At 35.3% G+C, this 25,955-nt stretch overlaps 1 pseudogene; it reads right to left on the reverse strand.

Annotated features, from left to right (window-relative positions):
• Positions 1-5,142: 5,142 nt before the first annotated feature.
• Positions 5,143-6,936, reverse strand: LOC101700203 (phosphoglycerate mutase 1-like; annotated as a pseudogene).
• Between the last annotated feature and the right edge of the window lie 19,019 nt (positions 6,937-25,955).

Consider the following 25,955-nt stretch of genomic DNA (forward strand, 5'->3'; position numbering starts at 1 on the left):
GAGTGCTCAACTGCATGGACAATGTCAGGATGGGTTTGATGAATAAACTTAGAAGGTGAGTTACATCCTATCTCCTTCCAAATCTACTTTCGAGGATGCCTTTTGGGGAAGGTAATAATACTGTGACAAGAAGTCAGAATACATTCAGCTGTATATAACATAAATATTGGTTAATCATAAAATATTGGCTAACCAAGAAAGGAACACATATCCTCAAATCACAAAAGAATTGGGCTTGGCAACTGAGGGATGGTGCAACTGTTCAATCAATCTTCCTTGATCTTCCTAATTTTCTATTCCTGATAATATGTGGCCACAAAATGGCTACTGGATGTCTGGCCACTGCAGTTGAATATTAGCCATGAAAATGAATGTGGTAAATTTATCAAGAAAACAAAATCCTTCCAGAAATTCCAGGGTACTCTCACTTATATCTCATTAGACAGAATCGTGTCAAGGAGCCTCCTATAACTCCAAGAAATACTGGAGGAATAAAATGTTTTATTTTTAGCTGTGTGTATTGCTGCCCCCTTATATATATATATTTTAGTAAAGAAAAGGGAGCGAAGACATGGGGTTGGTTGCCTGTCGTGTCTTTGACAGATACTATGTCTGCTCAACAACTTTGAAGCTAAACAGGGCAGAAATTAAGCAACCAAGTTCCCAAAAGCAAAATTGCAATTACAATCAGATTTTGTAATAAATTATTGTAGAAAGTATGGAGGCTCATAATTATTTTAATAGTACAAAGTTGACTGAATTGTTTTCCCCACAATCTAATCTTTTATTCAGACTATGCAATAAAATGCTTTCTAAATATTTCTTGAAAGTTATCCCTTCTCCATTTTTCAACCATTCTTTGAATGTAGACCTGGGATATTACTATAACTTTTAAATCAGTTCCTACCCTCCTGTCTTATTCATTTTCCCCATTATTGAGACACAATACCCACAGCTACAATTTAAAAGAAGAGAGGTTTTTCTGGGCTCACAGTTTCACAAGCTTCAGTTCACAGTGGGACGGCGTAAACCAGAAATTATTTGGTGAAAAGCAGAAGAGACCTGCTTGCATATGGTGGGCAAGAGGCAGAGAAAAGAGAGAGGAGCCTTCCAGGTCAAATTCCCTGTGATCTGTCCCTTATGACCAGGGCCCAGCTCCCAACTGCATACTCAGCCACTGGTCTCTGATGAGTAAAGCACCTCCCAAATCCAACCACCTTCCAAAAGCCCCACTTCTGAGTGCCTGAGAGTTAGAGGCCATTTCAAATTGAAACCATAGCACCTTCCAACTCTAACTCATTGCAAATTCTTCCTGAAAACTTGTCAGCATGAAAATATAAATCTCACTCTGCCAAACTTGTGCTCACTACTTTTCTTATCTCCAGCTGAAAACAAGCATGAGCTTACTCAAGAGATGAGGACCCTTTAGAAGACATCCTCCTCCTCCCACTCCAGCTTGGATGTTGGCCTGTTCTTTCCTCACAGCTGATGTTCACAAAATACATTAATGGAAGGTCTCATTCATGTGATATTTAATGCAATTAAACAAAGTGCTCAGCCCGATTTCTGGCACACTTTCCAACAATAAGTCATATGTCTGTAGCCTCTTTTCCCTTGAAGTTTCTGGGACTAGATTTCCCTTTTGCATTCTCTTCTTTTTATCAGATTATCTCTTTAAGTAAACTAAAACAAGCAAACAGAACTTAATGAAAGTGTCACCTGGGTTCAGACATCACTTCTTCAAAATTGTCCCTCCTACCTTTCTTCCGTGTTTTCAAAAGACTGTTTGACTAGATTTATCATAGAATCCAGCTCCTCACATCAAAACTCTCTGTGTGTATGTTTATGCATTGTCTTGGCCTGTTGTTTGTGTCTCTTTAAACAACTATTGCCAGTACAAATAGATTGACAAGCACACAGTAGGTGCTTCAAAGTATTTGACAAGATAATTAATTGTGTTACATGTATATGCACTTTAATTACAGAAAAGTGAATTTCCTTTCAGGATTGCCAAAATTATTTCCTCTATTTATCATTTAAGTTCACATAGAAATTAACTTCACCAATGAAACAATTTTATCCTTTATAACACACTGAAGAAATTGCAAAGCAGGAAAAACCAACCATTTAAAACCTCTTAATGCTACATATTATTTTAGTAAAAGTGACACTAGGAGGTAAATTTTAAAAACTAGATTGGAATGGAATGGGAAATTTTCTCTTAATTTAAGCTTGCTCTCATGATTACAGATTACAGTTCATGTCCTTAATTTTTATTTGGGTCCTGGAAAGAACTAATACATTTTTCCAGAATTGTATCTAGTTTTTAGTTCACTCTTGCTTAATTTTTAGTATGCCTTTATAAAACTTATTTTAATGTGTCATATTAGGAGGAATAGGCTAAGGATGCCACAGTTCTCTTCAAGTCCTTGAACTGGGAGGAACTCTAAGGCCTCCTTCCAGTAGTAAGTAAGAAAAATAATTTCAAAATTTTAGTTCATTTGTCCAAGGTCACAGAGCACGAATGGTGGAAGAGGAGTAAAAGCAGGAAACCGGGTACAAGCCTTCTTTCAGATAGGAATTTAGGAATGTGTCCTGAAACCCTCTGAGGCAGTTTTATCCTGTGTCAATTTACTTACTTGGATAGACATTTCTCACACAAGGCCAGCAGGTTGTGACTAGTTACCATCTCCCTGATCCTCTGTGTGAGGCTCTCCTTCCTGTCCACTGGTCTCCTCGATTAATAAGAACTTCACAGAGAGAGAAACAGGCTTCAGGAGGCTCCCTACCAGCTCAGCCTTTCAGTCCTGTTCTGGAGTCAGCAGCCCCATAACTTGCCTCTGGTCCTCAAGCACTTTCTTTGACACACTGTCATTCTCCAATGGCTTCTTCAATTGTGGGAACCAGTATTTCTACAACAAATCAAATTGTCTGCTTCTCTGACTTAATTCTGTCTAATAAACCCAAGTAGCACTTTAATTGTCACATCTAACACATCAGTTTTTAGGGGGAAAAGTTTGCTAACCTGATATTTAAATGATATTAATTATAATGAAAAAAGCTGTTGCAGCATATACAAATTAACTTAAGTCCCCACAATGTTTACACAATAAAAATTTGACATTATTTGATTTTGTTTTCAAAAAATACTGATGAGAAAAGCACTCAAAGATTAAACTGTGAATACATAAACATACTGATTTATTAAGATATACCATTGCGGCAACGAAGCCTGCTATTAAGATATATCATGGGCTGGGCATTTAGCTCAGTAGTTCCACTGCCTGCCTCGCAAGTGCAAGGACCCAATCCCTGGTACCACACACACACACAAAAAAAGATATATAATTAACCTGGTATTTGCCAACCTTATTTAAATACAGAAACTGTTTTCTTGTCTTCCAATCTGAAAGATAACATATACTTATTAATATTTGACAACTCAGTGATACACAGTTGACCATTTTAGGGGAAATAGCATTTTAAGTATTACAATTGTTAATTATAATTTAAGGAGGATACTGATTCTGTTCCCAGAACAGAACACTGTAAAGGAATTCCACTGGATTTAATTGTAAAGCTACCAATTATCAAAAAGGTCTTAAAATCATTGTTCAGTTCATGTCCAGGTTGTCTTCTTTGTCTCTTTCTCTTTTTTTCCTTTCTTTTATTTTCTAACTCAGTAAATTTTGACTTGTTGGCTGGTTGAGTAAGTGAAGGAATGAAGAAAAAACATCTCTATCTTACAATTAGTACAGAATGGATTATTGCTACTACAAATGAGTCTGGTTCTCCTATTTTTTCTGTTATGTACTGCTAATCCACGCTCAGCCAGGCTGTTTCTGAAAAATGTTGGTGTGAATACACCCTTCAGTATTTCTTCCACATTGACTGTAAATATAATCTAGACATAAATCATCAAAAGTAAATACCAGTGAACACTTTAATCCTTTATAATAAATCAGGAAAATGGGGAGGGTATGACTGATGATGAAGTTTTAGTATAGGTCAAACCAGCAGTTTGCTGAGAAGGGAGCACATTAAAAAACAGAAAGCATTTTGTTAAAAATTCAGAGTTGCACTATACAGGAGATTTTTTGCAAATATTTCTATCTTTTCTATTTATTAAATGAAGCTATTGTTTTTCTTCAGCTAGTCAAGTCAAATAGTAACAAGTTTTTCTCTGAATGTCTACTGTCCCATGGAACTGAGCTAGATGGTGAATAGAATAGAAAAATCCAATCATTACAACTTCTGAATTCAGATAATTTCTATTTAATAGGGTAGATGAGATACATATACAAGTAATGTTTTAATTGTGCAATACTCCTTTGCTATACTGATCTGAAAAACACTTTAGTACAGTTATGTTCAAAATGAGTCCTGGACCAACGTGGCATGGCCAAATGGAATGGGATTCAAAAACCACACAGTGAGAGACACTGGGACATGATCCAGAAGCATTTCACTGCCATAAAACAAGGCAGAAGGATCCTGAGACATACAGCAGGATGCACTTGTACCCTGGAGAGGCCAAGAAGCTTATAGCATGTGGGTGTGAGATGTGCCTTATTTTCTGTTGAATATATATATGCATATAAATTTAATTTGGGATTGATTCAACCTTTTGGAGCCAGCTTCTCTTGGACAAGGTCAGGGAGGAAATAGTCATTATTTTAAATCATCAGGCAGATTACATTAAGCTTCCATGGAAATGACTAAAGCTCACCAGTCAGTGACCTGACTTCAGTGGGGCACAGAGTGAAGGGCTGGCTCCCAAGAAGACAATAGGCACACAGGCTTCTCCTCATGGATAATTCCTTGGCATGGTTGCTCTCTGCCCCCTACTGAAGCAGGTCCTTACCAAACGAAGCACTAAGAGAAACTGTAATTATTACCTCTCAATTCTCCTAGGAAAGGGGAGCCTTCCCTGAGCTTGGACTAAGAACTTGTGCCCTCAAGATGCTCTTCTGCCTAGGTTCTTCGAAGGCAGTGGATCCAAGAGACAAAATGCTAAAATGAAAATTTGAGACACTGGTCCCCAACTGCAGCTACAATGTAAGATGCCTAAGATGTGGTCATTATGACAAGTGCAGAGGAAGGTGGGAAGGGAAGGGTGGACAGGGAAAGTGATCCATCTGCCTATTCTCCTTCATACTTAGCCTTGCCTTGGCCAGAATCAGATTCCATGTATGATCTCTTTATCCGCCAGGAACTGTATGGATTTGATAGGCTTTAAGTTCTTGTCCAATTCATACACAATAGAAACACCAATTAGCAGTTCAAATCTATGATGGCTTCTTCAGAGAGACTCTCAGATGCTTGACTCTGCCCCCATAGGCTGTTGCTGTGGGTTGTAATTCATACCTTACTGTCCTGCCTTGATGTGGGAACAATTTCTTAATTCCAAAATGACAGAGCTCTGGCAACAGTGTCCTTCAAATTCTTATAGGAAGTGAACTGATCTTCAGTGAGGTCTGCCTATCTGTTATCCTTAATAATGTAATTAAGGGCCGGAGGTTTAGCTCAGTGGTGCCACCCCCTACTCACAAGTGCAAGGTCCTGAGTTCAATCCCCCATACCAAAAAATAAAAATAAATAATAATGATAATAATAATAATGTTGCAATAAAAAGGATCAGTGAGCACCATCAAAAGTGGTAGGACATCATAAGAACATTCATAGTGGCTGGCAGCAGATTTTGCTTTACTGAAGCCCATCAACCCTTCATAGCACCACTAATTATCAAGTACCAGGTCCTCACCATTGGCAGCCACATCTGATCAATGACGTCCAGCACTGTCTAGAGAGTCTGGATTGCTCTCTTCTGCACTGAGGTGAAGCAGACGTCAAACTCATGGCCAGAATCTTGTAATGCCTGTCCACCTTCCTCCTCATGACTCACTGACCTACAGTTCAGTTTCACCAGCTAAGAAAGCTGCTGCGCAGGCCCCTGGCCCTCTTGCCATTGAGATCAGTACCTGGATCAGTAGGTGGCCATGGCTGCCAGCTGGGGATGAGGCAACAATGGGGGAAATCATTTCATATAAGGTTTAACATTTTCAGTGCTGCACATGTAGATTAAGTTCTGCTAGAGTTAGGGAGAAGAATTATTTGTAGGTAGAGAGATCAGAAAAACCTTGGTTTAAGTCGCATCTGAGTCAACCCTTGAAAAAAAAAGTCAGATTAAGAGCTCCAAAAAAGAGTTTAACCAAACTAAAGAAGACAAAGGCCTAGATCTAATATTATAAGACAAAAATCCTAGATAAATTTGCATCTCAAACAACCAACAACAACAGAAAGTATTGTAAGACTGTATCATGAATTACTTTGGACACACAGACAGCAAACTTATTTGTTCTTTACCTGAAATTCAAATTTAACTTAGGATCTTATATTTCTATTTGTTAAATCTAACAATTTTCCTTGAAAGGAAAATCAGACAGGACACACTAAGAGGAAAGAGAGTTCTGCTAGTTTTCTAGTTTGAACTGCTTCTCAAAAATATTTGTTTTGAATCTGGTCCCCTGTACTTCAGCAGATGACTGGATTTGGAAGTAAAGTCTTCAGTTAAAATTAGGATCATGTACCAGGTCCCACAGTGAATGCAATCATTATGACCTTCAAACATATACTAATAAAAAATAAAAATTGGAAAAATAAAATAAAATTAGGACCTTAGGGTGGGCCTCAATCCAACCCGACCAATGTCTTTATGAGATGGGGAAATTTGGACAAAGAGGCAGACACAGTGAGAAAGCAGGTGACATGAAGTGGAGGCTCAGAGGCTATCACAAGTCGAGGAACATCTGAGGCAAAAGAAGCTAGAAGAGGCAAGTCAGGAGCCTTCTTCTGCAGGTTTTCTAGAGAGGACACCCATGCTAACGATGACTTTAGATTTCTTGAGGCAATACAATTTCTGTTGTTCCAACCCATGTAGTTTGTGGTACTTTGTTGAGGCAGCCTTAGCAAATTAATATAGTTGACAATAGACTAATGTATTTGAACAGAAAAGATCAAATTTTGTGAGCTGCAGCAAGACTATGAGAAGTTTGGAATGCTTAGTAAGAGTGTGTAAACCCCTCTTTTCTTGTGAGTACTAAGATGGAAAAAACATACTGAATGTCCAGGAAAGCTAAGCCAGAGTTCCAGCATTTCTTATTTCCCCAGAATATGTATTTTGTTTCAGCCAGGAAACACAATACCAAAGATTGTATTACAAAGTAGTGAAATACATGCACAAGTTTTGGGATGAATAATACTATAAAACTTGAGATAAATTTCAACTTCTAGCACCTGTTTCATTGTAAGTTCCAAATCTCTGTAAATACTCTTCTATGTTTATTTTTCATCTTTGGTGGAGAAATTTGAAGAGTGATATTTAATTAGTGAAGAGCTATAGAAATTTTTAGAACAGATATTCTGAAAAGATGTTATGTATAAGGCACAGGATACAAAATAATATATGCCTGGATTCTAGAAGTTTGTGATCAAATTCTGTTTACAAAGCACAAAAAAGGATGTAGAGCGATAACAATTCATTGATTATAATAAATTAACCTCTGTGGAAATTCAAGAATGCTGCAGAGATGAGGAAAAAAATATTCTGATGAAATGTAGCTTTTATGTGGTCCTAGAAAGATGGAATAGATTGGAAAAGCCTTTGTAAAATCATTTCATGATCATTCTGATGAAGCCATGTAGAATTTCATTCAATATTCTAAAAATCTGCAAGTATCTGTGAACCTTACAAACAATGTGTATTTGTCATTTTGATAATTTTGAGAAAGTACTCTCACATAAGAATAATGTACAGGGGTCAGTTCAGCCAGCACTTCAGCCTTGTATTCAAAATATTTAGTTATGCAAATAGTGCCTCTTAAAATGTTTTTGGAGGGCAACTATGCAAATTAGTAAATAAATATTCTTGCTGTTTGCATTTGATCCAATGATTCCCTAAGTATCTTCCTAAAAGAGTTAAAGATATCACATTACAGTGATATATGCATATCCATGTTCATAGCAGCACAATTCATAATATAGCTGCATCTTGGAAGCAACCTATATATCCACCAATAGATTAATGGAAAAAGAAAGTGTGGCATTCACACACAAAGGTATACTACTCTCTTGCTCTACCACAAAGAAGGATACATTTAAGTTATTTGTTGGAAAATGGATGTACCTTGAGATCAGATTAAGTGAAATAGACACATAAGTATAAATATCACTTTGTTTCTCTTATATGGAAACAAAATATAAATAAAAAGTAAAATAAAATATAGATAATGGGAAGCAAGGAGATAGATTTTTTGGAAATGGGAAAGGTACCAAGAAATGAAGGAGTGGGGCAAGCAAAAGGGGATGAAAAACTAATTGAGATGTACTACACATATGCACCAACTCTCCACAAGGAATATAAACATTATGTACTGCAAATGTGTACTATATAAAAAAATTTTGCTGATAGGACCATAAGTGCTATATATTTTGAGTATAAAATCATGCACTTTGCAATGCACTTGAATAAATCCTTCATTTCCACTCCAAAAATTAAAAAATAAATTCTAGAGGAAAACTGGTTACAAACCTACTATAATTAGATATTGTATATTTATAAGGAGCTATTTCTCTGAAAGTTTATATTCTGTCTTGTATCTAGTTATATTTAGTAAATTTCATATGGTTATAGAAGATGAAAAAAGATAAAACAATAAAAATACATAGTAAAAATTATAAAATTAGAAATAACCAACCATAGGTTCAGAAGTTCTATGTATTTCTTGAGACAGGGCTGCAATTCTTTTTTCTGAACTGCTCATGTGTTAGAAAGAGAAGAAAACACAATCTGTTGTGACAAATCTTTCTCAAACTTTAGCATTCATGAGAATCACCTAGGCTCGTAGGGAAATTCTCATTAAGGAAGTCTGAGGAGAGCCTGAGATCCTACCTTTCTGACAGGCTTCTTTTGGTAACACTTCACAATGCAAGGAGCTACTTTTAAACCTGTTTTGCACCTCCAGCCCACTACATTTTTTTGTTCAGTTGTCTTTCCTATGGGGATATATGTGCAATTCTTAGATCAAGAAAAATATCTTATTGACCTAGGCAAAAAGAGGTGGGCGAATAAAAGATTATAGCTTTTCTATTTAGATTATAAATTGGCTTGATCAAAGAATAGTATTGCTCTAATGGGGAGCTAGAATTTTCTTTTCTTTTTTTTTTTTTTTTGTACCAGGGATCGAACTCGGGTCCTTGCGCTTGCACAGCTGGCGGCAAAACCACTGAGCTAAATCCCTGGCCCAAAACATGACTATAATAGACCTTGTGTGTGTGTGTGTGTGTGTGTGTGTGTGTGTGTGTGTGTGTGAACATGACTATAATAGACTTTGTGTGTGTGTGTGTGTGTGTGTGTGTGTGTACTGGGGAGTTGAACTCAGGACCTTGAGCTTGCGAGGCAGGTGGCAAAACCACTGAGCTAAATCCTCAGCCCCGGAGGTAGAATTTTTTAAGAAGTTGTAGCATGGTGAAAATCATGGAGAAGGAATAAGACTGCTAGTAGAATAATGAAAAAATAATAAAGTATTGAAACACTGGGTCAAATATTTTGTAAAAGATAAGATCTATGAAAGGAAACTTCTGAACCTGAGATTCAAGCTTTTCATCCACATCTATCATCTCAGTAAGAAAGTAAAAGGCATTTATTCTCTCCCCCTGGCCATTCCACAGTGCAAGGACCTCTTTCAATATGTGGAAAATGTCAACAGTGACCACTAGGGGGTATGATTTCCATCACTCCTTAAGGAAGTAAAAAAAAAAAAGAGCAAAAAGAGGCATGGTAAAGTCAACAAAATATGTGAAAAGGATGAAAAAGCATGGCCAAGAAAGCACCTTAAATAGAAATCATAAAAGACACAAAATAAGCCTAAACACAATAATGCCCTAAATAGAATAGGCTAGATATCTCCTTGAATAGTAAGAGAATAATACTGAATTAGAAAAAAAAAAAAATCCAGCACCAAGCTGTCTATCAGAGATACAATAAAACAAATTAACACATAACTATTAAAGTAAAAAAATGCAACTATTTGTAATATTTATCATACAAACATTACAAAAATAAAATGTATCCTTATTAATAAATAGAAATTATTATAAAATAAAATAAATTCAAAATGGGTGGTACTAAAATTATATTCCACACTGACAGAATATAGTCAATAAAATACAGTCAAGGAATTTAATAATCATGAATCATCAAGTATTTACTGAGCTAGCTCTAAATATATAACCAAAATACTCGTGGAAGGGAAAGAAAAAATGAATGATTTACAATCAGAGACTTAAATGAAGCTCTACCAGAAATTAATAAATTCTCTAGAATTTGTTAGCATATAAGTGAATGGAATACTTTGAATGCAATAATAATTGATGTATAGAGAATTTTATATCCAAAAAAATCTTTTCTGTTAGAATTTATGTCAAACATTTTTTAAAAGACCATGTGCTAAATCACTAAGGAAACATCAACAAATTTTCAAAACACAAACAATATTGTTGATAAAAGAGTAGAACAAATATGCAATCCTAGGAAAACATTTTTAAGCTCAGATATAAAATATACAAATAGATGATAATGTGTGAAGAAAACTTAACTATGTTAATTACTAAGCAAAACATTTTGAAATACTGCTCCATAATAGACAAATATCAAAATAAATTCAAAGTACAAAAAAAACTCATGAAAGAAGAAGGGAAGTATTAAAGGAAAAATGTAAAGTATATTATGTGAGAGAAAAGTAGTAGACTGATGAATAAAAAATACAAATTCTTTAAAATACCAATAAAACTAAAAATTCTGAGTGACAGTGCTCCCTGCCCAAAAGAAAACACAAACAATATTAAAAATGAAAGAGACCATAGTCATTGGTGCATTTCAACATGTTTAAAGAGATTCTTAGAGAATTATATATTGAAATGTAAAATAAATTACAATTAAGAGTTTGATTTTCTAGGATTATGTTGATTAGAAAACAGATAAATGGAATAGGCCAATATTTATAGAAATTGAATTATAAAATCAATTAAGTATTTACTTTGTTTTTAAAAGGTCCCTGATCCAGACAGTTGGGGGGGGGGGGGAGTACTACTACACCTGAAAGTTTCTACTTGTAGAATATGTTTTGTGGCATAAACAAAAACAGACTTCAGAAAATTTCCTAATTTATATTTTGAGATTAGCTTCACCTTGACACTGCTGGTAATAATAAAACTAGGAAAGATATGAGGCACAGAAAAAGTATAAAACCCAAAAAGAAATATTTTCAAACTATATCTAGCAGTATTTTAGATTGCCAATTTTACTTCAAAATATATAAAAAGTGCCTTTTTAGGAGGAATATATGATCAGCTCAATAATGCTCAAAAATTTTGTCTAAAATTTGACCTCTTAAGTTTATATATAAAAAATATACAAGGAGTGAATTCTCAATTTAAGCAAGGATCTCTTTCAGAAATATACTGCAAACATAATTCTTCATGAAAATCAATAAAGCCAGTCAACTAAATTCAGAGCAGAGTGGGAAAGCTCACTGCAATACCAAAATGCTCTTTAAAGAATATCTATTCATTTAAACAAGATGGAAAAAAAGTGGAGATACAAAACTCTTCAGGATTTATTCATGATTTAACTATGAACATTTAAAACAGAATCAGCTGAAAAACAGTTAGAATGAATTCAATTGCTTAATAAGTTGCTGGATAAAGATAAATAAAGATAAAAAAATAAAGATAAATATCCATTTACATGGATAGTTTACTCAGAAATATTAAGAAAATAAAATGGAAGAAAGGATTTCATAAAAAATAACACAGAAGGCCAAACAATATTGAGGACTAAACCAACCAGGAAATATACAAATCCTTTAAAGAAAAACATTATAAAACTTTTGTGAAAAATACAAAACAAAATCAAAATAACAAGGAGCACTCCATATTCTTAAAAGAAGAGTTTTAATAACCTAAGATTGGTTTCCCCCAGTTAATCTGTAAATTCAAAGCCCTCTCAATCAATACAAGATCATTTTCAATGAAAAACTGGCAATTCAAAAGATTATATAGAAAAAAATGTTTCTAAATATTCAAAAGTATTTAGGAAAAGAACAAACAAAAAGGAGGTGAAACATGAAAGAATACATCCATGAAATTTATGTAGGAATAAACAAATCAGTTGACAGAAGAATTCCTAACAGATTATGTGTATATGTCATTCCAATTTATGACAAAGATTTTTTGGCCCTACCTACTAAATGCAGTATCCATTTACAGAACCAAAAATGAGACCAAATTTTGCAGGAGAGGCCAGCTGTTCATTTAATGCATTTCTTATTCTAGAAAATGTAGTGTGACACTATGGCTCATCTAGGGAAATGGCACATTAGAATGATATGTACCATTTGCACACACAGCCCAGAAAAATGCACATACCTGCTTTCCCCTCATAGTAACAACATAAAAATAATTCTCAGGCACACCTGCAAACCACAAATGGAAACCTGAAAAGCCAGATTTGGCCCTATTCTCCAAACCCCTCTGTAAAGCTTAGCTGACCTCCTCCTGCCCCAGTCTCCGTTGGGCTGAAATACCTGACACTACTGCCTGAGTGAAACATTTCTCTGTGTAACTCATATTTTTAAAAAACTAATTGCTTTAGCAGTGTTTTCCCTAACTCTTACAATCTATTTCACATAATGAATAAAATCAGTCTCATTGTAGGTAAAAGAGATAAACTACACACCATCCTACAAAATATGAAAGGAAAAGGAAAATTATCTATCTTACATTTCTGAATCTTCTTTTAGAAACAACTAATAAAATTAAAAGGCAGATAAAGCGTGGGTGAAAATATTTGTATTCTATTTAAAAGGTTAATTTCTATGAAAAAGAACTGCCATAAATCAACCTTAAAAAGAAGAAAATACCCCCCCCTAAAAAAATGGGCAAAGAAATACAAAAAGCATGTTCACAGAAGAAATGAAAAAATATTTAATGTATTGAGCAATCTGGAAAATACAAAGGGAAAGAAGGGAATGGAATTAATATCAGAAAATGAAAAAATGGAAACAAAGTCTTTGTAAATAGAGAAGGGTGGAAGACTTGAAGGGAGGGCAGGGGAATGGGAAAAAAATAAGAACCAAGATACATCATGCAAAGGCACAAATCTCCAATGATGAATGTCATTATATTGTATACCTAAAATGTACCAATAAAATTAATAAAAATAAAACAATAAAATTGAGATTTTTTTTCTATCTGATTAGCAAAAACAAAACAGAAAATTTAAAGACTGAAGAATAAATGTGGGAAAGACTCAATCTAGCCTTGCCATGCACATTTAGGATGATGTAACCCATAAAGTCTAGTTAGAGACAATCTGGCAGCTTGCATTAGATACAAAAATTCACATGTCCTTTATGTAGCAGTTATAATTCTATTTAAAAATAGGACCAACCTCTACATTTACTAAAAGGTATAATTACAAGGTATTTTCTTGTATCATGTTTTCTTGTATTATCATTGCTTATGATACCAGCAACCTTATCTATGTAATGTTTATTAGAGGAAAGATTAAAGAACTTGTAGTATCCATCTGATGGCATACTAAAACAGATGTACAGTGCAATGAGAATAGAATGATTTCTGAAGCATGTGTAAATAAAACATAAGGAACCAATGTAGATACTGGTTTTTAGTTCATATTTTATATCAATTATATAGTTTTACATTTGTATTTTTAAACATATATCTGTTGAAATGTATATGTATCATGCATGTATATGTGTGTGTATATGACAAAGAAGCGATATCCACACATCCATACGTGTCTGTATACATATTTATATGGAAATGCGTAGAAACAGAGCTCTGATTAGCCCCCATACTATCAACAAAAGCTATGTAGAAAAGGTGTCAAAGCGGGATAGTAGCAATAAGGGACTTTAATGTTGTCTCCTGAGTACATCTACATTGTTTCTATCATGTATTAAAATAATGTATTTAATTATTATTAATTTGTAAATTTTTTAAAAATTAGGACTTGACCCAATCAATATTTCTCTTGGTATATTCCACAAAATACTCATCCTTCAAGATGCTTCATGCAGAATGGTTTCTTAGATAAAACATATTTTTTATTCACATTTTCTAGTTCCTCTAAAAAAGATGCATCAGTCAGTGTCAAAAGAAATTTTTCAGTCTCCACATACAGAAGCAGGTTGTGAAACACAGTCATTGACTAGGCAAATGTAACTGAATATTTCTGAACTGATCATAGGCATTTCAAAGCCCAGAAGAATTGGTATGACTGATTCATGAGTTCTGAAGGGTATCTGTAAGGTTAGAATAAAAAATTTCTAGCTGCCTTTGAAGAAAAGCTGTTCAACTTCCAACATAGTGTAATTTCATTAAGGAAGAAAATGAAACTAAAGGTATACCTAAATAAAAAATGCAAAAAAAACTCCAAGAATTCTTAAGTGTGATTTCAAATTATACTGCTAGTTCTGTGGAGGACACAAATATGTAAAAATAATAAAAACCAGAATGTCACCATGAGGTTATACATTACAACTTCCTGAACAGAAATGATTCAGAAGAACTTTAGATCCTGTGTGAGAAAAAAAGTCTCTAATTAACAAAAATGTGACATGCAATGATAAATGTGTGCTATTGTTGGTTAAAAACAAGTATACATTTTTTGATAGCTGCTTCTTCACTATTTTCCTGCTTTGTTCCCTTCTCCCCAACATGAACTGTTTCTTCTCTCTGATGTCCCTCTGCTACGCCACCCTGCCTTGAAGCCAGCTGACTGTGAACTGAAACCTCTACAAAGTATGCTTTCCAGTACATGATCTAAAAAAATTAACCTATGGCAACAGAAATCAGAACAACAGTCACATCTGGAGCAATGAGAGAAGTGACTAACAGCTTTCCACCACTCCCAGCCCAGAGGAAGGGGATTCTGGGCCGCTGTTCCACGGCTTCCAGTGCACAGGAGGTGAGCCGTGCAGGTACCAACAGCAACATCCCCCCCGCCCCCATCAAAATAAGAAGACATGTAAACAAGTCTCAAAATCAGACTCCCAGATCACCTATAGCAACCCCAAAGGGAAATGAGATGGAACACTCTGATACTCAACCAACTGGATTCCCTGAACTGGCAACAAAAGAGGATCTGGAAAAAATGAAATCAGAAACAATTTCTCAGATAACAGCAGAGATTATGCCCATAGTGTAAGACACAATTAATAAATCTAGAGAGGACATAGATAAAAAAAAAAAAATAGAGGAGCTGAGGAACATGATGGAATCCCAACATAGGAAACAAATGGAATCCATAACACAGATACAAACAGATTTCCAAGAGATTAAAAACTCTGTTGAAAGTCTACACAGCAAAATGAGCCAATGTGAGAACAGAATTTCAGATATAGAAGAAAAGATGGCAATTAGTGACCAGGAAAAGAAAAATTGCTTCAAAATGGTAAGGGAAAACAAGAACTCAATCCAGCAGCTGTTAGATGATGCAAAGAAGAATAATATAAGACTGATTGGAGTCAACAAAGAAACAGGAGAGAGTGCAGATGTCATAAAAAACTCTTCACAGAAGTAATGGCAGAAAACTTCCCAAGCAGGGGACATACAGAGAAGTGAGGCATATAGGACTCCAAATAGCCTTGATCAAAAAAATCTACACATAGGCATATAATTGTTAAGATTCCAGAAACCCAACAGAACAAAGTTCTACAAGCAGTTAGAGAAAAGAAACAAATCACATAAAAGGAAAGCCCATCAGAATCACAGCAGACTTCTCAATGCAAACCCTCAAGGGAAGAAGAGCTTGGAGTGATGTATTTCAAGCCCTAAGGAAAACAGCCTCCAATCCAGATTGTTGTACCCTGTAAAACTATCTTTCAAAATGGATGGAGAAATAAGATACTTTCATGACAAAGAGCACCTTAGGAACTTCATGAATATCAAAAAAGCACTCCAAAAATTTTTAGACAATATCCTAGGAAGAGACAATGAGGACCATAACCCCAGGAAGCACAGCAGAATGAACCCATTGAGCATGACAAGAAATTAAAAGTAAAGGGGGAGAATCCAACAAAAGAAAAAAGTCATGACAATGATAACTCAATTTGTATCAGTTATAAGCATCAATGTTAATGGTCTCAATTCACCAATCAAAAGAAATAGGCACAATGGATCAAGAAGCAAAATCTAACAATATGCTTCGTACAAGAAACACACTTAATTCAAAATGAAATTCATAGACTGAAAGTTATAGGGTGGAAAACAATACTCCATGTGACAGGAACCTGAAAAAAAGCAGGAGTAGTTATCCTCTTTGCAGATCAAGTGGATTTCAAATCAACACTGATTAAGAGAGACAAAGAACAAACTACATCCTTGTAAAGGGAACAATCCAACAGGAAGAGATGACAATCATAAATATCTATGCACCAAACTCTAGTGCCCCCAAATATATAAAACAAATACTAATGTACATGAAAAGTGATATATGCACTAATACAATTGTAGTGGGGGAACTCAATACCCCACTGTCACAAATAGATCAACTAGACAAAAAATAAGTAATGAAATACTAGAACTCAATCGAACTCTGGAACAAATGAACTTAACAGATGTTTACAGTGTTCCACCCCACAAAATCAGAATACACATTCTTTTCAGCTGCACATGGGTTGTTCTCCAAAATAGACCACATACTCACACATAGAACATGTTTAAGTAAGTTCAAAGGAATTAAAATTATCCCCTGTATATTATCAGACCATAGTGTGATGAAATTGGAGATCAAGAGCAAAAGAACCCACAAAAATTTCATAAATACGTGGAAACTGAACAACACATTTCTGAATAACCAGTGGGTCACAGAGGAAATTAAAGAAGAAATCAGACAGTTACTTCAAATAAATGACAATGACAATACAACATATTGGAATCTATGGGACACAAAGAAATCAATCTTATGAGGGAAATTCATAACAGTGAATGCACATACTAGGAAAACAGAGTGAGCCCAATTAAACAACCTGATGCTGAACCTCAAGCTTCTAGAAAAAGAAGAGCACGACAAACTCAAAGCTCAAACAAGGGAAGAAATTATAAAGATGAGAGCAGAAATTAATTCAATGGAGACTAAGAGAATGATACAAAAAAATCAATGAAGCCAAGAGTTGGCTGTTCAAAAGAATCAACAAAATTGACAAATCCTTAGCCAACCTTATCAGAAAAAGGAAAGAAAAAGCCCAAATCCATGCAATTAGGAATGAAAAGGGTGAAATTACAACAGACCCAGAAGAAATCCAGAGGATCATCAATACCTTCTTCCAGAACCTATATGCCAATAAGATGGACAACACAGAAGAAAAGGACAGATTCCTAGATACATATGAATTACCAAAGTTGAATGAAGAAGACCTAAAAATTCTAAACAACCCAATATCAAGCAATGAAATTGAAAATGTAATTAAAAACTTACTAACTAAGAAAAGCCCAGGGCCTGATGGCTTCACTGCTGAATTCTACAATACATTTAGAGAGGAACTACTGCCACTACTGTTTAAACTCTTCAATGAAATTGAAAGGGAAGCAATACTCCCAAATTCATTCCTGGAAGCAAGCATCACCTTGATCCCCAAAGCACAGAAAGACCCAACCAAAAAGGAGAACTATAGGCCAATGTCACTAATGAACATAGATGCAAAAATCCTTAATAAGATACTGGCAAATAGAATGCAGAAGATCATCAAGAAGATCATATACCCAGATCAAGTGGGATTCATCCCAGGGATGCAGGGATGGTACAACCTATGCAAATCAATCAATGTAATACACTATATCAATAGAGCCAAGGACAAAAACCATATGATCAACTCAATAGATGCAGAAAAAGCATTTGACAAAATCCAACACGCATTTATAATAAAAAACTTTTAGAAAATTGGAATAGATGGTCTCTATCTCAATCTGATAAAAGCCATCTATGAAAAACCAAAAACCGGTATCATACTAAATGGTCAAAAACTGAAATCCTTCACACTAAAATCAGGAACAAGACAAGGATGTCCACTATCACCACTCTTGTTCAATATAGTTTTGGAAACATTAGCCACAGCAATTAGACAAGAGAAAGAAATAAAAGGAATAAACATAGGAAATGAAGAAGTTTAATTGTCATTATTTGCAGATGACATGATACTCTATATAGAAGACCCCAAGAACTCCACCAAACGTCTTCTAGGCTCAATAATTAAATTCAACAAAGTAGCTGGATACAAGGTCAACACACAAAAATCAACAGCTTTCCTCTACATGAACAACAGACTCACTGAGAGAGAAATAGGGCAAACAATTCCTTTCACAATAGCATCCAAAAAACTGAAATTCCTAGGACTCAACCTAACAAAAGAAATCAAAGACCTCTTCTCCGAAAACAATAGCACTTTGAAAATAGAGATTGAAGATGATATCAGAAAATGGAAAGACACCCCTGTTCCAGGGTAGGAAGGGTCAACATAGTAAAAGTGGCCATACTTCCAAAAATGCTATATAGATTCAGTGCAATCCTAATTGAAGTCCCAGCAGCATATTTCATGGACATTGAGAAACAATCCAAAAATTCATTTGGAACAAGAAGAGACCTAGAATACCAAAAGCAATTCTAGGTAACAGAGGCATGGCAGGAGGTATCATAACCCCCAAATTGAAACTATACTACAAAGCTACTGTGATAAAAACAGCATTGTACTGGCAAAGAAACACACCAGAGGACCAGTGGAACATATTAGAAGATGCAGAAACAACGCCAGACACACTCAGCCATCTCATCTTCGATAAAGTAGCCAAACGCCCTCACTGGAGGAAAGATAGCCTCTTTAATAAATGGTGCTGGAAAAATTGAGTTTCAACTTACCAAAGATTAAAACTAGACCTATATCTCTCACCATGCACTAAACTAAAATCAAAATGGATTAAAGATCTAAATACTAAAATAGGAACTCTGAACCAGCTGGAAGAGAGGTTAGGTAGAACTCTTGAAGACACTGGTGTAGGAAAAGATTTTATAAACAAAACCTCAGTTGCCCATGAAGTAGCACAAACAATCAACAAATGGGATCTCTTCTTATTAAAAAGCTTCTGGACAGCAAGAGAAACCATCAGCAGTATGAAGAGACAACCCACAATGTGGGAAAAAATCTTCACCTGCTGTTCCTCAGACAAAGGTCTACTATCTCAAATCTATAAAGAACTTAAAAACATCAGACCTCCCAAATTTAAAAAACCAATCTGAAAATGGGGATCTGAAATGAACATATGTTTCTCTGACAAAGAAGTAGTAATAGCAAATAAACATATGAAAAAATGCTCAACATCACTGGTCATTTGAGAGATGTAAATGAACGCAATGCTGAGATTCCACCTCACTCCAGAAAGAATGACTGCTATCATGAAATCAACGAATAACAAATGCTGACAGGGCTGTGGGGAAAGAATAACCCTGCCCCACAGCTGGTGGGAGTGTAGATTTGTGCAACCACTGTGGAAATCAGTATGGAGATAACTCAAAGAACTAGGATTGGAAGTCCCATTTGATCCAGCTATTCCCTTTCTGGGTGTCTTCCCCAAAGATTTAAAAGAATCATACCACAGTGATATACGTGTACCCATGTTCATAGCAGGACAATTTGTAATAGCTAAAACTTGGAAGCAGCCCAAATGCCCATCAACTGGAGACTCAATAAAGAAAATGTGGGTTTTTTTATAAAGTGGAGTACTACTCAGCCACACAAAATGAGAAATTAGAGACATTTATAGCTAAATGGATGCACATTGAGGCGATACTCTTAAGTGAAATAAACAGGACACACATGTGTAAATACCGAATAGTTTCTCTAGTGTGAGAAACTCAAAGTGTAAATAAGGACTGAAGGTATAATAGATAGTGTGATATATGAAGAAAAGGGGCAAAGAGGAAGGGGAAGTGGAAGGGATAGGGGAAAGGAAAGAAGGGAATGGAATTAATATGAGAAAAATGGAAAAATAGAAACAAAGTCTTTGTAAATAGGGAGGGATGGAGGGCTTGAAGGGAGGGGAGGGGAGGGGAAAATATAAGAACCAAGAGAGACTATGTAAAGGTGCAAATTTCCAATGATGAATGTCATTATATTGTTTACCTAAAATGTACCAATAAAATAATATATGAATTAAAAAATGCATTAAAAAGTGAGTACATTGAATATTAGAAAAGTTGTTTTGTGTTCCTTGAAATCTTTACTCCCAAAACTGTTATAAAATTGAAGGTGTCATTTAAAATGCACTGGCGCCTGAAGTGTGGCCTTTTCTCTCTCCCTTGGAAGTCTGCCTTCAGAGGCATTTACTGTCCCTTCATTGTTGAATCCTAGTTGCCCTCACCTGAGACACATGATCTGTTCCTTTTGCTCAATAACACCCTAGGCCCAGTTTAAAAGGGAGACTCTATTTTTACCCCAGCACTCCCTATTTTGATTATACTTCACAGCACAAATTCTTATCCAAACTTGCGTATAGCTTACTTGTTTATTGTCTACCCTTTCCCACTATGCACTAGGCATATTTTTTGTTACTTTGTTTGTTTCAGTGTTTTGTTTCTTTTTGCAGTACTTGGGATCAAATCCAGTGCCTTCACACTGAACTACATCCCCAACCCTTTTTCATTTCTAATTTTAAGTCAAGAGTCTCACTAAATTGCCCAGGCTGGGCTTCAACTAATAAGTCTCCTGCCTCAGCCTCCAAGAGAGCTGAGTTATAGACATGCACCACCACACCTGGCCGCTGTCTTTATTTCTATATTCTCAACCCATGTAACAATGCCAGACATACTAAGTACTCAGTATTTACTGAGCAAATAAATGGGTGAATCTTGATTGTAGATAGTGACAGCTATGAATTCAAGAAATAATTTAGACCACTTGAGAATTAGAAAATTCATCAGCAGTTAAATTTTCCAAGACTCTTATCTTTAGAAAGCTACTTAGTTGTGCTGAATTCTTTGTTCTCCAAAGTTAGTTGACTGTGGCATATTTTCCCCAAGTAACACTGAGATACAAGAGAAATAATAGCCTATGAAAAACATTTTAGAAAAGAGGATGTGCTGTAAAATTCCATTAAATTCCATAATTCAATATTTTAAAATCTTATACCCTTTGTGTTCTTTTTCTTTCTTTTCCTTTTTTTTTTTTTTTTTTTTTTTTTTTTTTGGTGCTGAGGATCGTACTTGTGACCTTGCACTTGCGAGGCAGGCAACGGAAACACTAAGCTAAATTCCCAGTCCTCTTTGTGTTCTTTCTATTACTTTTCCCTCCCTCATCTGGCTATGTTCTTCTTAACCCATGCCTTTGAAGTTATAGCACAATCTAGTATACCTCAAAGACAAAAAAATTCATAGACTCTGATATTGAGGACATAAGATGTAAATTGAAGGAAAATCTGAGCTTATTTGAAAAACTCTGGAAAATAATAAACTTAACAACAACAAAACTAATACAGAATAGTTCCAAGCTAAGCATATTTTGTACCAAATCTTCTATTTCAGTTATGATGTACCAGGAAAACAGAAACCCTTAAAGATTTTTAAAACATAATATTTGATGCAACAAGTTAGTTCAACAAGCAATGGAGAGACTGAGATGCCAAACAAGGGTCAGTGCAGGAGCCCTGAGAGAGCAACTTCAAGAAGCCCCTGAGGTGCTCAGGGTGAAGGCTCTGGAAAGAGGCAAAGCTGGGAGCCCAGAACCCAGGGATGCCTGGCTGGAGAGAAACCAGCACAGAAGAAATGTAACCCATGCCAGAGATGTTGTGCAAAGAAGAGATGGGTAATATTCTGGCTTTGTCCTTCTTCCCACCCTTAGATCGCGCATCGGTGCCTCATGCCAATTGAATCAGCTGACAGGGGAAACTAGGGAATGCAGCCTGCAGGACTCAGTTTCTTCATGCTATGGAACAGAGCTGGAGGCGTGAAGAGAGGTAAACAGTCCAGGGCTGGCTCAGCAACATATTTCATTTAGTATAAGCAATACCTTAACACTTGCCTTAGTTTTCGGTTACAATACTAAGGCTAGCCAAAGATTAAGAATCAAAAATAAAAGCATCTTAAATGTAACTCACTCCAATAAGTTATATTATTAATTTTAATACTCAATTATGTTTGCCAGTATATCTTTGCAATCACATAGATACAAATGATCAATTGCATTAAATATATGGGGAAACAATTATTGAGAAATCTATAGTTTAATCTTATGTGACAGCATAACTAATACTTTACATAAAATTTAAGTATTCCACATTTTTTAAAAAGCCAAGATCTAATACTGTCATAATAGATATCACTTGAATAAATTTGAGCTTATCTCTGTTATATTCTAGAATGTTACTTTTCATTATTGTGGCAACATCAATTATTAAATGATTTTCCTCTTTACTCAAACTGGCTAAAAGTACTCCATATGGAATTTTCAAGAACCGTATTGCACCCAGCTGTAGTAAAACATGAAATAAGCCAACAGCCTGCAATAGACAATGAGGTAAATGACTCAAATATAGCACTTGATAAAAATGTTAGAGACAAGAACTGAAATTCTTTTATTAAACAATCTCCAATGTGGATATTATATTTAAAAATACTCTAACTGTGAAAGAGCAACCAGAGTCATCTTACATTGATTAATAAACTATAAAAGTGACTTTCATATTGTGGGTTTTGAGAAAACAGTTACGTATTTTTTGGATAAAGCCAAAAATCATCACAGGCTAATACAATGGCTTTAATTATTAGCCAGAGTAAGTACACTGTTTTCTTACATTCATAGACTTAAATCACATATGTTTCTAGACAAGATTCAACAGGAATTAAAATGAAAGTACCATAAAATAAAACTGAACAACTAACCCAGAATTAAAGATACATTAATAATAAAAGGATACAAATAAGAATGTATCATGAAACTTGCTAATACATTATGTCTGTGCTACCTACAAGCTGAAACAGAGAGGAAATATGTTGGGTTTTGAGCTCTCAGGGTCAAAAGGAAATGTGTATACCTTGGAGTAAAGGGCTATATGGTCCTGGTCACATTGTCAGCCTTACTCAGAATGAACAATGACAGCATCACACTGAAGTCTAATAGGAAAAAAAGTGATTTGATCTCAATCAAATTGCTAACGGCCTATGCAATCAATTTCAAGGTATATTGATCCAATTTCCTACTTTAGAATTCATTGATCCTTGTCTGAGTAGTAATTGTCATAATCTTTTAAAATTCCTGTGTTATTTCCTTGCCTATGGCTTTTGTAAAATTTTTGATTGTATGTGTAGACTTCTCTCAAAATTATGTTATTGCTTCTAGGAGAGCAAAATGATTATTTTTGGAACTTGAGAAAGCTGTCATGACAACGTGTTTGGTAAAAATCAGGCTGTGAGTGATTAGAAACAACTTAATAATTCAAGAATTTAAAATGGATAATTTTGCATTGGAAAACAGAATTGGAAATCCCAATCATTTTGGCTCCTAGTTTAATTTTGGTGGAATGAGCTCTTCTATAAGGCTTAAATGGAAATAGATCGCTATTGCCATCTCCTGGCAAATAAACCACATGACCATGATTTAAGAGTTTTTGAAGAGCCATATATTGTGAAAAATCAAGATTATCCCATAAATAGGCAATAAAAAATTGAGTATTTATTGTAAGACCATCATTGTATTTTACTCTTTATTCCCTGTAAGACCTTTACAAAAATCCATTAGAGTTGATAAATAGTACCATTTGTTTTATGAGTTCTTTATGTTGAACAGAAATTTTGCTTGTTATGACTTTTTAAATTAAATGCATATGATGGATCTACCTGTGATTGAAACAAATATTAGAGCTGCTTTGAAAGAAAACTTAGAAAATGTTTGGGGAAAATGAGCCAGGATTGTACCACTGCATGCAGCCAAGAAAGTGACAGGTAGCTTTCTACCATATAATAAAGCTGATGGAATGGATAACAGCTCTGACAGCATTAATCCATCTTTCTGCCATGGGGGCTTTAACAGGAGATGAATGATACACCCCTCCCTAACTTGCCTTGTCATCTCACTGCATTTCTCTTTAACTCTCTCCCTTTCTACTGTTCTTCTTTACAATTGGCTGCTGCTGATGCTTTGAACCCCCTTACCTCCCTTCCTCACATCTGGACATCAGATCAACTGCTCCATCTGAGCCCAGTTCATGTACTCCCTGCCTGAGATGCCAGCTGAGCCCTTTATAAACTAGATGTCATTTGCATCTGCACGCTGTACTCCAGGGTGCTGTTCTTTCTAGAAACTCCCAACTCTTGCTGCAGTTGAGTGGAGAAGGAGAATGAGGTATGGCTTCAAATCATTACCCTCCTGATCAGAAAGTCATGCTCCACATACTTCTGAGTCTGACCATGTCACCTTTTCAAGCAAATCGTTTCATAAGAATGAGCATGATGACTAACTTTCACAAGATGGGTTGGAAGCACCAAGACAATTGACGTTAAAAAAAAAAACTTTTCTGAAATCATTTCTTGGAAAAAGAAGAAAAATGAATCAGGGTTGATATTGTTGGTGGTGTTGTTGTTCGATTTTTGTCTTCTTTCATTATGAATTTTATCTGATCCAAATTCTGTTCACTACTGACTAGCACAAGATTATATTTAGTTTACATTAAGGCAAAAGAAGAATGAATGTTTGAGAAATCAGCCTGGACTTGAGCTTTGAAGCACAATATTATTTCACTTTAACATCTTGGTGGTCCTCCACTGAAGATTCACATTGCTTGCCCATTGAATCCTCAGGTAACCAATTTCTGAGGAACCAAGCTTGAGAGGCATATCAAGAGGGTGGTCATCTCCTAGACTTGGAAATAGACACTGAATGAAGCCAAAATGCAGATGGAAGATCAAAAGCAATGATATTGAAAAATGCTCAATTTCTTCATTCCAGCGGCTCACTTGCTCAAAGAACCATTCTGTTTAGAAAAAAATGTCAGAGAAATCTATGAAAAGAAAAGTCTTACAAACATAAGATTTTGAAGGAAGGGAGGTAAAGTTAAATTAAAAGTATAAAAAAAGATAAAAATCATAAAATTAGAAAATCCAAATCTATTAGCATTTAAATAATCATATTCAAATGATTAATAGCATTAAATGTTCTCATATATAGCATTATTATGCTAGACATGGCTCCAATTGTTTTATATATATAAGCTCATTCAATTCTCACAACATCGCTTTTGGCCTTTTGGCTAAGATCAAGTGCAATTCTCACAACAATCCTATTTCCTCTGTGTAGCAGGAAAGGAAATGTAGCACAGAGAGGCTTATAAACACCCAAGGTAGACTTCAGATTCCAATCCAGGTATCTAATTCTTAACTACCATGTTGTTGTAAGTCTCCTAAATGTATTCGTATCTGTCTATCAGTTGAAAATTCAATCTCTCTCTCTCTCTCTTTATCTCTATCTCTATCTCCCTTCCATGTTTATCTATTACAATGTGAAGGATATGCACTAGATTCCTCATTTAACAGATGTTAAACCAAATCTTTCCAAAGTCAGGCAACTCCTAAGTGTGAGATGTAGGATGTCGATCCCAATACTTTGGCCACATCTCACTGCATTCCATGATGTGATGGCCACTGAAACCCACTTTTGAGATCTTCTGCATCAGAGACACAGTTTTTTGAGAGCCATAACTTCTCTCTCTATCTAGTACCACATTTGTGCCAAGGTCACACTTATCCTAGGTTGCTCATGTTAACCCAGCCCATCAGGGTTATGAACATGAGCCTATTCTTACAGCAGGAATGTAGGAATGTATTTTCCCTA

This window comes from Heterocephalus glaber, unplaced genomic scaffold (genome assembly GCF_053883595.1).
Source record: "Heterocephalus glaber isolate CG9 unplaced genomic scaffold, H.glaber_assembly_v1.0 deba00001504, whole genome shotgun sequence".
In the NCBI taxonomy this organism is placed as follows: domain Eukaryota; kingdom Metazoa; phylum Chordata; class Mammalia; order Rodentia; family Bathyergidae; genus Heterocephalus; species Heterocephalus glaber.